At 34.0% G+C, this 15,107-nt stretch overlaps 1 long non-coding RNA gene across 1 annotated transcript in view; it reads right to left on the reverse strand.

The window, feature by feature from the left end:
* Window positions 1-14,888, reverse strand: part of LOC140598107 (uncharacterized) — a 28,901-nt gene extending 14,013 nt beyond the window's left edge. The window contains exons 1-2 of the long non-coding RNA XR_012000236.1: window positions 14,829-14,888; window positions 4,972-5,086 (exon numbers count right to left, since the gene is read on the reverse strand). This is a non-coding gene — a long non-coding RNA (uncharacterized lncRNA). The remainder of the gene's footprint in view (window positions 1-4,971; window positions 5,087-14,828) is intronic.
* Between the last annotated feature and the right edge of the window lie 219 nt (window positions 14,889-15,107).

Below are 15,107 nucleotides of genomic sequence, written 5' to 3' on the forward strand. Positions count from 1 at the left end.
TACTTTGGAATTTTAAACAAAATCTAATTAAATCAACAAAGTTCGCTGGATGGGGTTAGGCTGTTTCCTGAGTGCACACGACTCTCCCGCTCTGCCTGGAAGACCGTTCAGCCTTGTTTTCAGCTGACTTTTTCTTCTGGCTGGCCCTTGATCACTCTTAATGATCCCCAGCTGTACCAGTTCCCTGCCTGCTTTAACCCCAATTGGCCTGGCCTCACATCTCTGTAGCGTCTGGAGGACAAATGAAGCCAAGCTGACCAGCACCTCCTTAATGTAGTCCCAGATAATAGGTGGTAATAGACATTTAAATCATTCCTTTTGTTCTTCTATACGTGCTATGAAAATTAATAATATGTGCATTTTTAACAAAAAAAAATCAGGAATAAAAGATAATAATGTGGTGTTCCTGTCAATCTGGTTGCTACTATATCACTGTTCCCCACCCCTCTCACCCACTTCGTTAGTTTAAAGATGTTTACAAACCTGCCAGCATAGTGCAGAGGCTATGGCTGAAAGGCCGTAGAAATTTGTTCAGAATTGGCCACAGATGTGCTATGGCCCTAAGGCCTAAGCGTGTCCTCATCTATAACCTACCTATTTCTAAAACTGACCCTTTCCCCAGGATACCTATTTAGAAAAATCATAGAACATATTATTAGTTGACTATATTAGTTGATTTTAAAGCACAGATTAAAAAAGTATCACAAAACCAAGTGTTAGACGTGAAGATTGGCAGGGACTTAGTTTGTCATACTTGGCTGTTACCTCATTATCAGGAAGAAATCCGGATCCTCCATCCTATACGCAGATAAAACAGATGTAAACTAAGCTGAAGGCTGGGAAGTTATATGCAGGCCAGAAACTATTATTAATGAGTAAATAGTCAAAACACACACAGACACACCTTGAATGTTTTATGTCCCAAGTCGTGTCAATCAACTGCCTAACTATGTTCAAATTATTACCTTATACTTCCACAGTCTCCAGCATACGTTCTCATTAGGAATTGTCATTATTGTTGTTTTATTTTATTTTTATATTTTTAATTTTTGCTGTTATTTTTAAGATACAATTCTTCTTCTGAAAACAGCAACAAGACAAAGGAAATAGACATCCTTGGCCAATCTCCTCCGCTCAGGAGAGGGTTTTGAATTGTTAACAGCTTCATGAGTACTATGATCATCGGCCACAAAATCAGCTTCTTCATGATTTGTTTTAGAATATATTGACAGAAAAGGAGAAATTACAAACTTGAGAAGCAATATTGTAAAGTGCCATCCATTAATTTTCCTAAGAATTTCTGTCGCCATGGACAATGGTAATATAATACAAAACTTTATTTTAAAAATGTACCTGAGAGTTTTTACTTTTTTTTAGACAACTGAGGATAGATTCCTTGCAAATTTGAAGATATATCTGTTTGTTAAATTAATTTTTCACTAACATTTATGCTTTATTTTACGGAGAACCATCCGGCATGCATACATATGCACATACACACATCTATACGTGGGTATGTATGGAGTATTGCTCTTGGTTATTGTGGTGTATTCTGAAAAATTAGTTTGTAGGTATACACATAAATGTATGTAGTATATACGACATTATACTAAAGATTGAGTTCCAAAGTATTACCTGTTCATCATCTGAAAAAAATTTTTAGAGATAATTACCCTATTGAACAATGTTTCCAGCTGCATATACACTGATTCTATAATTTTTTCTGTGAATTTTTTTGGTCTCTTGAGTCATGCGCAAGAAATATAGAACTATCAAATAATGTTATTTGATATGAGTTAATCACCCCACTCCCTTTTCTATGGAAACCAGTTTTTATTCACGTACTTATGCTCTCAACTCAATTCTGCACTTTGATATTTATGCCATGAAACTCCTCTGAGAATCGGACGGAAATCACCAAGAAGGTAATTCAGCTTGAAGTTTCTACATAGCTAGCTGGCAGAAAATTTACCTCTAATCATATGCTTGTGATATCACAGTTGGCTTCTTGGTGAAAGATTTTCCTGTCAACACTGATTTCTACCACTGAGGAAGAATGGGGGCTTTTTTATTTGCATGTGTGCATGTTTGTAATGTGCTTAGAACCATGGGTTGCTTTGCCCCAGCGCCCGAGATTATATACTTCTGCCCACTTGAACCAAGTGTACAATGTAGCACACCTTAAGACTAAAATGCAAAACACTATGTAAATGCAAAATTTATTCACCCTCCATAAGCTGATGAAGGCCAACGTCTGAACTTGCCTTTCCGAAAGGATTTCTGCAGCAAATGGTTCGGAGAGTGCTCTTCATTCAGGTCTGCTGGGGATAATGTGTCCAAAGCAAATACCCAAAAGGCCTTCCTTCTACTAAGTTCACCACCTGAATTATCCTCTCTCTGTAAAGGATTAATTTTCTAAATGCCTATGAATTTCAAACTAGAAATTGCATGGTACAAATTAATAAAGAGTTTAGCTGTAGGGCAATCAGTGGCACTTTTTCTAATCAAACACAATATACCCAATGTACTCTTTTAAGATTCTAATAGTTCACCAAATATATTCAAAGTGACATGGGCATGTCATCACACAAATAGCCTTATTAGAAAAACAATTCCCGAATTAATAAAATCTGAGAGTATCATTGCCAGAATGTAAGGAGCATTTGATGAATGAAAACCAGCAGAGTCTTTGTGCAAAGCATAAAGTAAGCTGACCACTTCCAACCTCTCTGAATGTGCTAGTGTTGGGGATGCTCTGAGAACACTGACTTCACTTTACTTTGAGTTTACAAACTTATCTAAAACTACATCCTCAGTAATTCAGGAAGACTAAGATTAATATGTTTGCTTGATCATTTCTTTTCTTTCATCTGCCTCTTCTTTCCTCCTCCTCCATTTCTTTCTCTTGTATAACCTCAGATGCAAAGAAGCAAGTTGAATCCTTCAGCTCATGACACCTCATCATAGCGAATTTCTTCAAGGTCTATTGCTGTTTTATTTTGCTTTTATTTTTTCTCCATTATCCTCATCTTCCCCCCCCCCTTTTCCTCTTCCTATTAGGTATGTATTCCCATTAAAAGTGAATTTGTTGTAGGGCGCCTGGGTGGCTGAGTTGGTTAAGCATCTGACACTTGGTTTGGCTCAGATTATGATCTTGGGGTTATGAGATTGAGCCCTGTGTCAGGCGCTACATTCAGTGGGGAGTCTGCTTGAAGATTCTCTCCCTCCGACTCTCCCCCCACTAGCTCTTACACTCACCCTCTCTCTCTATAGTAAAAAAATAGACCTTTTCTAAAAAGTGAATTTGCAAGATGTGTAAGAATACTTAAAAAGATCTGTAGGTGTATATTGTGATTTTTGCTTTTATGTAATACCTATCATACTACTGTTCTTGCTTTTACTTTTCTGCATTCTTTCTGTTTGTTTTACTTTATTCACTCAGCAATAAGTTTTAAGATTTCCTCTTCCTCTATGTATTTCTGGTTTATTGCTTCTGCCTATCCACACATTTACTTACTCATCTCCCTATGGATGGATCCTTAGATTGCTTCCACTCGTACACAAGCATGGCCACGTGCATATACACACACCACACACACACACACACATACACACACACACACAATGTTGAAGCATCCTTATACATACCCCATTATGAACCTAAGCAAGAGTTATTTTCTGGATGGCGTGCATACTCAGGGATAGAATTGTAGAGTCATACAATTGAGGTGTCTGTGCATTAAATTTCATGGAGTACTATAACCTATTACTGCAGGTAGAGTATTGCTATTCTAATTTGCATTTCTCTCTTTACTAGTAGTAATACTCTACTTGTCCATTTTTCTAGTTTTCTCTTTTTTATTTTACAAAAGTTCTTTAATTGATGTAAACTACAGCCCTGTTTTGTATATTTGGAGTGTGTATAAGAAATCCTTATGTACTGTGGCATCACAGTATCATTGACATTTACATAGAAGTTTCAAGATCGACAGGCCTGGTTAATATTACTTTAATATTCTTACTTCTAGACCTTGAAAGTTTTATTTGTAAATGTTCTTTACCTTGTTTATATGTTATTATTGGGTGCACAACTATTACAATGTTTACACTTGGAGGTTTCCATTCTAGCAGGGACTGCTTTTTAAATTTTATTAATACCTGAAAAATGTAAATACTTATAGGCAAAGATTTAGTATATTAGAAAATGAAAGCCAGTGGAGTGGATATTAGTTCTAAACTCTATAAAATATCTTCCTTCATGTTGTTGAGATATATATATATATATATATATATATATATATATATATAGTGTGATTATGTCTTAATGGCTTGCTGGGAGTAGATATTGAAAACAAGCACAGTTTTATTAAATGATTATTAAATTTTTTTATAAATATTGTAAAGGAAAATTTTTTTTTTGACCCTTGCAATTGATTTCATAATGTATAAGAAGTCCCTGGATTTGTGGAATTTTTCACTCTTGATTTGAGAAATTTTGTGTTCCTAATGATCTTAATTAAAACTCAAAATCCATATAGAAAGGCTGGAAGAACAGAATTTGTGAGAGTTGATTCTGAGTGTTAGATCCACTGGTTCATTATCGTGGGTATAGTGGGAGGGCATAATATAATTAGTAGGGGGCTCTCTCCCTCAAATGAAAAATCCCATTATTACCTTGCTGCAAGGGGTGGAGGAGAATGTGGAGAACATGTGAATATAGAACAGCAGGAATCCCGGGTGAGGAAGATGTCAACTCAGTCTCAAGTGGACATGCACTTTGAGTGACTTTCCCACCCGTGCCTATGGATTTGCTTTGATCCTTCCAAACCCTAGCACATGGACTGCTCCTGTGACAAGTAACATACATGTGCAAGAAAGTTATTTGTGATGAAGGGTGTGATCCATAACCTCTAAATACAACAAAGCAAACGACTGCGTACAGTAGTGAACTCGTGACCTTAGATTCATTACCTGAGAGTTCGCACCAGTTGCACAACCAGCCATGGATATAGACAGGAAATGTGTCCTGCTGAACTTCAGTGCCACTTCGCAGTCAACACTCAAATGTAGAAATTAGCCAGACAATCTGTACACCAAAGAGCATGAAAGAAGGATTGCGGTATAAGAAATTAGGGTCTGATCATTTTCAAAGATTGCAGTGCATGCATATGACACTGACTAGAAGCAGATTCAATTCGTAGAGTATAACACAATTTTTGGTGTGTGAGTCCTTAATTTACTTATTGATTGTGTAATCTCAGATTTATTGTTATTCATGAGTCATGAATAAAAAACTCAACAAGAGAAATTTTATTAAGAACTAAGAAAACTGTTCATGAGTAGTTCTGTTTTTAACTCTAATGTGTATTTTAAACTATAAAGAAATAATCAGTGTAAAAATATTATTTATTATGACATTTTATGTCATAAATATTACATAAAGTAATTTTATTTTGTTGAAAATAAAAATATATTTGTTACAATGTAAAATACTATCACTATCATTTCTTCTTGTAAATAAATTGAACTTCATTAAATTATAAAAATAAATCACAATAAAATATATACAAAACCAATTATTGAGCAACATCACAATATCTTCTATGAAAGAATAAGATAGTATGAGAATAACTGAACCTTCAAAAAACTACATTTCATAGTTTGAAATTTGTTATTTGGAAATCAGGATACATTATAGAATATGCTTTTCAAAATTTCAAGGCTAAAATAGGCATCTTGACATTAAATAGCAATGAAAATTTGAAGGTTTTTGGGAGATCTTTCAATATATTATCATGCCTCCATTAATTGGAATTTATAGGAAATAAGTAATTCTAATTCAGAGCTAAATCTGGTTGAAACGTATTAAATATACATTTACATGAGACACAAATAGCCAAATATTGGAGATTTCATATGGTTCGACATAACAGTTTTGATTTTTTGGGTGTTGGTCACTTTCCTGTTACAGAAGTATAACTTTTTAATTAAGAAAACTTGTTTCCTTTTCATATCTCTTTCTTTAGAAATCAAATATAAGACAGTAGTTCCTAGTTAGGGAAGGTGTGTGAATCAATTGATTCTAATCTAGGTAGAAACTACAGAAAGCCTTTTAGACATTTTCAATACTGTATAACAAATATAGAGTTGAGTATTGGTTTGAAATTTTTTTACTCAATTATATTAAAAGTTTGAATCTGAATATCTTCCAAACTTTTCTGGAATATTAGGAATTCTAATTCTTGGTATTAAATTTTAATGTAGGTTAACACATAACACAGTTGATAGCTGTATAAAAATATTTTATTATTTGATTATTTGATTTTGTGCACAAAACTCATTAGGACATGTAAGTTTATAGAGAGAATATATATGACAAGATTGTTGGTCAGGCAACGTGAACCTGTGAAGGTGGAAAAAAATAAGAGTAACCGATTTTCAAAATGGGATGGTTCGCATTATATTTAGTACTGTTCTCTTTCAAATAGTTTTTTGTTTATTTGTTGCTTTTGAGGTTTGGAGGTTTGAGGCAAGAAAGATCATGAAATAGAGGTGTGAAAATTCAGATAGCAGTTAATTAGTTTAGTTAGACTGTTAACACGAACATAATGGATTTTCAGCTTTTTCTCTTTTTTATCCTCTGACTTCAGGCAATTATACACCAGCACTTCTTGAACAAGTTATTGTACATAATTTCAGAAAATAGACTGCTTGCACACTCAGGCCCAATCTAATTAATTCAATTTATTGAAATTGTTTATTCATCTTAAATCCAATTGAGCCTACTATGACCATCATTGAGCTCATTCATGTAGTGTTATCTTTGATGTTGAAGTGTCACCTTTTTTTTTTCCATCAGCTCCAGAGGAAATTTTGTATATTGAGCAATTTCTAATTTAAAAACACTAACTTTACAAAAGAGAGGTCATGTTTATTGATTCTTAACCTGCATGGGTCAGAGAAATAAGCCACATTTGGGTCTTGCATTTTATATGAGTATTTTGAATTTTGTTTTGACATTATATAATTTACCTTTTACTTTTGTAACACACTGGGAATTCCAAAAACAGGAACTAGTAAAATAACCTAAACTTTAAAAAATAAGACAATAGGATAAGGATGGGGACTTTGAGAAATGGTTTTATTTTCTCTTAGAATGGGAATACGTATGGAAGCTTTCTTGATTCAGTATAAGGGACTCTTATTTCCAAGAGTGATAGCTCTAATCCTAACTTTTACTTTGTGTTTCCAAATTACAAAATACTGCTCCACTCAAACTCTTTTGCATCCAAAGGGCTGTTGTTATAACCCACTCCTAGAGTTGGGTATGAAAGAGATGCCCCAGGAGCCTCAGTCTGGGGGGGAGTCTAAGATTTCTGCAACAATCAAGTTTGGCATCACTCATTTACTCAGCTTCTTAAATAATTATCTGAACTTTTTAGAATTTGGTTTTGGAAAATAGAAATCATCCAAAATATCTCTCATACTGCATAGATGAATAATAGTAAGAAGAAATGCATACTCTTACTGGAGGAAATGGGCATAATATTTAAGTAAAGACACAAGTATGATAATCTGGCCATTCTGCAACTATCACATACCTGAAAAAAAGCACACCATCATCTAGTTTTTGTCATGATTACATTGATAAACTAGAAACAACTAAAAATCTCCCCAGCCATAGATGAAAAATATAGCTATCCACAACTGAAGACATTCATTGCTTTATGAAGGGGTTACTTTTTCTTGCTTTGCATCCTCAAGAAATCTTAAAATATTTCCAAAACAGACAATAAGTACAGCCTACCATAGATGGCCACATCTTTTCAAACATAATATAAATGATTATAATCATCAAAAGGAACTTTGATGAAAGGGAAAAAATTACTCTCATGTATTCTCAGGATTCCACAGTAAGTGTTTTATAATATGATTAGATTCCCTGAATGAGTCACATTTCTCACTTTGAAAAGAAATGAAGACGTGGGTTAGGAAGGAAGCAGAAGGATTGGAAAGGGAGAAATGTTTGTAAAAAACATTGCAAAGAAACTATAGGATTTGGTGATTTACCAAGTAACATGTAGGAGATAAAGATAGGACATAGTAGATATCCTCTTTCTCAAGCATGCTTACAACCTTTTACTCTCTTTCCCAACCCCATTTGGTACCAAGCAGCAAAAGGCAGGTTAAACGTAAACTTTGGTCTGATGATTTTCAATGGCATTTCCACTGATTTTTTAAAGAAAGCCTACTCATTTTATTTAATGTTTGTTGAATTTAGAATAATAGTGCTAAGACTAGGTAAAGAGGTCCCAAAGTAGGACTGAAGCTCAGGAGACGTGTGTAGTCACCTATTAGGTAGAGTTCTGAGGGGATAGATGTAACAAGACATTCAATAGATGTGGTGCCCAAGTTCACTATCACTGTTAGGGCAATCAGTTATCTGTTTCAAGGCTTCTCCTTGGATTAATTTTATGTCAGAGACAAATATATTACTAAATATATTTTTTTTAAGTTGGTGTTTTTTTTTAAGGAAAAATAAAATACCCCTAAATACTTGACTTATATGAATACCTTTGTCCATACTCCTATTCTCAAAAGCCAGGAAAGACACAATTTGGGAGAGTGTTGATAGTGACAAATTCAGTTATCTCGAAGACATATACAGGCTGCCCAGGTCTTGCAATCTATTCCCACATAGCATAATGCTGTCTACATTGACTGGGCCAGAAATACTTCATTTCACTGGATCACAATCTTATAAGACAGCCTTGTCATTTTAATTTGTCACTCTTTGTCTCCTATATCTCATTGAAGTCTCATCTCTTCAGCCAAGTGCCATAGGCTACTTTTCCCAGAAAAAAAAAAAATGCTATCACACTGAATAGAAAAAGGAAAGTCACTAAGAGAAAGTTTGTGTCTAAAGACACTACTATAGATTCCATTCCCACAGGCATAGCAGGTGGTATAAATACAATCTAAACTGAGACAGAAAAATGAATTGTTGCTTCTATTCCCTCTCTCCAGTGTCTCTCAGAATGTTATATCTGCTTCTTCTACACAGCTATTGATTTGGTATCCCTTATCATCCACAGAGTAAAAAGGAAGGGGGCAAAGGAAATAGAGTATGGGAGGGTTAATGTCTGATGCATGGTCTGAGCCTGAAAAAATATAGCAATTTTGAATTAATAAGAACTATAAGCCTATCTCTTTCAGAAATCTTCCCTGCTGATTTAGAAAATAGGTCCCAGTTTTAGTAAAGCTCCACCCTGTATCAAGAAGTGGTATACAGATATGAGACACTTTTATTATTATGTTTTGGCCCCTCTCAATTTAAATATTTTTGACATCAAATACACACATCATTAATGCCATATACATACTAATGGGATATGTCATCATTTTCATTTATTTAAAAAAGTAACTAAAGATTTTTTTCTGATTAATAATAATACCCTCCTTCTTCTCCTTATTATACTTTGGAGGAACAAACAGCTCCTATAACTCTTTAAAAGTATCACCTGGTTTTATAACTGAAGAAAAAGATTGAATGATCTCTATGTTTAACATATGTTCTCTACCTAGCAATTCTTCTGTCATGTTAGGCTTTATTTAAAGACACTTTTCCTTTGTAAGATAAGGATTTCGTTAATGGCAGAATTTTTCATTTTTTTTCCTGCAGTGGAGAAGATGACCACAGAATTAATACTTACTCCACTGTCCCCCGGGGTTTTCTTGTTCTCCTCTCCCTTTGTGTGAGTCATTGCTTTGTCATACTCAGCAAAGGCACAAGATTTCCAACCCTAGTGGAGATACCTGAGAAATGTAGCAGGCTGTAAATCTTTTTTTTTTTTTTTCAGGCTGTTAATCTTATTAGCCTTCTAATTTAAGATTAAAAAAAAAAAAATCTTTAAAACAAAATAAACAAAAAATGGAAGCCTAACTTTTACATTCTTTATATAACTCTCATGGGTCATGTGTTGCTTTTCTCCACACTTTAAAATAGAGGCTGAAGAATTCCTACATGGAGCTATAGAAGTGAATGAAGATTAATGTGATATGAAATGGCTCAGTGTTGTATGAATGCTCATAACCATATTCACAAAATATTAATGACAAATAGGCCTCTTTTTAAGAACCAAGGTATAATACTAGAATCCTATACACTCAGTTGTTCATATGCCTTTCATGTAAATGTAACCTGTTTTAAATTATTTGCTTTAAGGTGAAAGGCCATGTATGTTTAAGCACTTATGCATGCCATTAGGTATAGGTAAGACTCATAACAAGAGTTTTTATGTGATGATCTGAAATAAAAAGTAGAAGTGTGTACAATAATTCAGAGATAAAAAGGGGTAAACTATAGGTGGATATTAAAGACTAGAAGACAGGATTTTACCCTAGTCACATTTAGGACAAGCAGTGCATCTGTGATGTTAGAGCTTCCTCTAGCTTATTCCCATTCTCCAACATTGCTGACATCTCCTCTAATTCATGATGTTAGAATGCTGCCTGAGAGAGTACTGTTATATCACTTTTTTACCCTACAAGGATGCAAAACACAAAATGAACAAATTTAGTATTTAATAGACATGTGCACAGGTGGACATCAAACAAATGTTTCCTGATAAAGATAGCTATACATCTGTGTGTTCACCTGCTCAACAAACTACCATAGCATCAGGAAACACTAGAGTGTGAACCATGTTTCTAAAAATGATGGCATCTATGTGTTGTCTAAGAATATAGCTTGAAAAAAATCCATAAAACTTGTTTTTCTTAAATTAAGTTTTACTAAACATATTATGCACTTATCTAGTGAATCTCTTCACTTGAAAACAATAACATAAGCAATGTGCATCACAGGATATAGGAAACAAAACAAAATGAATGACTAGTCACCAAAATCCTGGATCAACACTCACTGTGGTGAGCATTGAGTAAGTAAGTCTTTGTTGTGCACCAGAAAACAATATAACATTGTGTGTCAACTCTACTTCAGACAGACAGACAGAAAGAAAGAAAAGCAGTGAAAAAAGGGAGAGAAGGAGGGAAGGAAGGTTAATTAGAGTTTTGGGGCTTTCAGACTAAGCAAAACAAACAAACAAAAATTCTGGATCATGCAAGGGTTGACTGAAGGACTTAGGCTTTTCCAATAGCTTATTTTACATTTATTCAGATGAAATATGTACTACATAGTATATCGATGTTTATCTTTGAACAGATTTTTTTGAGATAAATATTTGACACCCTTGTAAATGTACAATTTAATGATGTTAGTAGATTATTTATAAAGATGAGAAAACATCACATAATGTAGTTTTAGAACATTTCTATCGACCCAAAAAGTTTCCTATGCCCTTTCACAGTTAATCTCTGTTTTGCATTCTGAGTCCTAGGCAACCACTGATGTGATTTCTAACTCTCTAAATATGCCTTTTCTGGACATTTAGAATAACTGGGACAATACACAGAATCTTTTGCTTCTAACTCCTTTTCCTGATAATGTCTTAGACACCCATATATCAATAACTCCTTCCTTTTAATTGCTAAATAATATTACATTGATGTCTATACCACAGTATGTTATCAGTTTATCAGCTAATGGACTTTTGGATTTTTTTTCTACACTTTGACTGTTTTTTTTTTTTTTTTTTTTTTTACACTTTGACTGTTTTGAGTAATACTGCTGTGATCATTTGTGTACATGTCTTTGTGTGAAAAAAACATTTTGATTTCTTAGATTCCTAGAAAAGGACTCTTTGGTTCTTATTGTAAGTTTATGTTTAATTTTCTATGAAATTGCGTAATTGTTTCCAAAGTGCCTATAACATTTTGCATTCCCACCAGCAATGCATAATGATTCCAATTTCTTTACCTCTTCACCGCCACTTAGTGTGGTCTGTCTCTTTGATTACAGCCATTTGAATGGTTGTGTAATGATCTCTCATGATTTTACTTTGCATTTCTCTAATAACAATGTCGAGTACCTTTTGATATAGCAAAAGCCATTCATATATTTTATTTGTTGTAATCTCTCAATATATCTTTTTTATTATAAAAATTGGGTTGTATGTCTTCTGTTATTATTTTTAAAGATATTATTTATTTATCCGTGAGAGACACAGAGAGAGAGGCAGAGACACAGGCAGAGAGAGAAGCAGGATTCCTGCAGGGAGCGTGATATGGAACTCCATCCCAGGACCCAGGATCATGACCTGAGCCAAAGGCAGATACTCAACGACTGAGCCACCCAAGTGCCTCTACATGTTTTCTTTTTCTTTTAGATTTTTAAAAAAGTTTATTTATTTACTCATGATAGACACACACAGAGAGAGAGAGAGAGGCAGAGACACAGGCAGAGGGAGATGCAGGCTCCATGCCAGGAGACCCACACCGGACTCGATCCCAGGTCTCCAGGATCAGGCCCTGGGCTGTAGGCGGCGCTAAACCGCTGAGTCACCTGGGCTGCCCTGTATGTTTTCTTTTAATTGAGTCATTAGAGTCTTTTTGTATTCTAGGTAAAATTCCTTTATCAGATCTATGACTTGTCAAATTTTCTCCCAATCTGGGACATCAAATATATCATGTTTTTACTTAATTGGCCTTACTTTTGGTGTCACAGCTAGCAACTCTTTACCCAACCCACAGTTAATGAAGATGGTTCTTTTGCATTCCTCCAGTTTATAGTTTTTACCCTTACATGAGTCTAAACTTCAGTTTGAGTTATTTTGAATATGGTAATAAGTTAAAGTCTAATTGCTGGATTACTTTTTTTGCATGTACACATTCAATTGTTCTAGTATCATTTTTTGAAACCACTAACCCTTTGCCATTAACTCATCTTTATTGCAAATCAATTGAACTTAGCTGTAAGACTACATTTGTGAACTCTTAAATGTTCCATTGATCTGTCTCTTTGTCCTCATGCCAATACTACATTGTCCTGATTACTGTGGACTTAATACATTTTTAAACGATTGTATGTCTTCCATCAATTTTTTAAAATTGTTTTGATTATTCTAGGTACTTTGATTTTCCATACAAATCGTAGGGTCAGCTTGACAATTTCCCCCCAAAACCTTGCTAACATGTAATAGGGATTGCAATAAATGTAAAGATCAATTTGAGGAGAGTTGTCATCTTGACAGCATTGAGACTTTAATCCATGAACATAGACTACCTTTCTTTGGATCTCCTTTAATTTCTCTCAGTGATGTGGTATAATTTCTAACAGGTAAGTATTAAAAATTTTTATTAAATTTATTCCTATTTTGTTGTTCTTGATGCTATTATGAATGAGGATGTTCTCTTAATTTCAATTTCAGATTTTCCTTTGCTAATACATATATACATATATATTTCTCCCTCAATTGATACAATCACGTGATTTTATTTTTTGTAGCTTGCTGTTTTAGGACATTTCACTGATGGTTTTGAATATTGAACCAGCTTTGCGTTGCTGAAATAACCCCACTTGGTTGTGGTATGATACTTTTTTTTTTTGGCTTTAACTTCTTATCTTTAGATTATTGTGGATTCACATGCCATTGTAAGAAATAATACAAAGAGGTTCCTTTTACTCTTTGTGCAATATCCACTGATAATAACATCTTACAAAACTATGCTACAATATCTATCACAAATTGAATATTGCCATTGAGGGGCACCTGGATGGCTCAGTCGGTTGAGCATCTGACTTGGTTTTGGCTCAGGTCGTGATCTCATGGGTTGAGGCCTCTATCTGTCTATTTAACTAGTTGATCTAATAACTTTCTTTAGGTGGTTGCCATTAGTGTGGACAAAACCACTGATAAACAATGGATGCTGTTTACATGGAGCCCATCATGATTTCTTTTTAACAGACTTGAATAACCATTGCAAAACTATTCTTGGTTAAGTCTATTTTTATTTGTTGTTGCTTATCCATTTAGTAAAATGAACTTTTTTTAAAGGTTTTATTCATTTTTTTTCATGAGAGACACAGAGAGAGAGGCAGAGACATAGGAAGTGGGAGAAGTAGGCTCCATGCTGGAAGCCTAATGTGGGACTCGATCCTGGGACTCCAGGATCATGCCCTGAGTCAAAGGCAGGCGCTCAACCACTGAGCCACCCAGGCGTCCCAGTAAAATGAACTTTAATGTTAGCATGTCATTTACTTTTCCCTTGTAACTTGGTTTTTATAGCAACATAATAGCCACCTTATGATTTGTCATATTCTAGTTAACCAATTCTCTACAAATATCTGCTCAGATTATTTACAATATTCTGATATTAGAAATAATATAGTGCTGAAAAGCATGCACACTCTTTTTTGTATATATTTCAATGATTTTTTAGGATAATTTCTAAGAAATAAGTTAATGGAGACAGGTGATGCATATTTTTAGACTTTTGTTACATTTTGCCAAATTGTGTTCCAGTCAGGATGTATTAATTTTCATCTTAAAATATATACACAGGAGTGCCCATTTTCCTAGACTATCATTTACATTAGATGTTAATTGGGAATTTTTGAAGGGTAATTCTATTTTTCACATCTCCAAAGTTGACATTATTATAAAATAACAAATAATGCTAAAGGAATATTGATAGTGCTTGTTAAAAAATGCATAAATACTCAGAGAGAATGTGTAAAAGCCCTGGACATCTGCATGCTATAGTACATATGATATTAAGTGCTTAACCATTTATTTGTCCATTTATAAAACATGTTGTAGTAGGATTAAACTATTTCCCAAAAGAGACATTAACTTGTATTATGCTGAAGTATTTATTATTCCAGCATATGTAACAGATAATATTTGTTTACATTTTTAATTACTTACATTTTCAGCCAAGAAAATCTCTGAGGATAATGCTTCATTTACAGGAGTGTCCTGGCAAAAGACAACATAATGTAATCACACATTACCAACAATTCCATGACAACGATGCAGTGGTTTTAAAATGACTTCCAAATAAAAGCTTAATTATAGGAAGCTATAAAAAAATTAAACAGAAGATACAATAATGGCGCTAAAATTAAATTAAGGAAAAATCACAGTACATAAAGATGTGAATAGAAATGAAGATAGTGAAACTAAATACCTGGCATATTGTCCATT

Source organism: Vulpes vulpes, chromosome 3 (assembly GCF_048418805.1).
Source record: "Vulpes vulpes isolate BD-2025 chromosome 3, VulVul3, whole genome shotgun sequence".
Taxonomy (NCBI): domain Eukaryota; kingdom Metazoa; phylum Chordata; class Mammalia; order Carnivora; family Canidae; genus Vulpes; species Vulpes vulpes.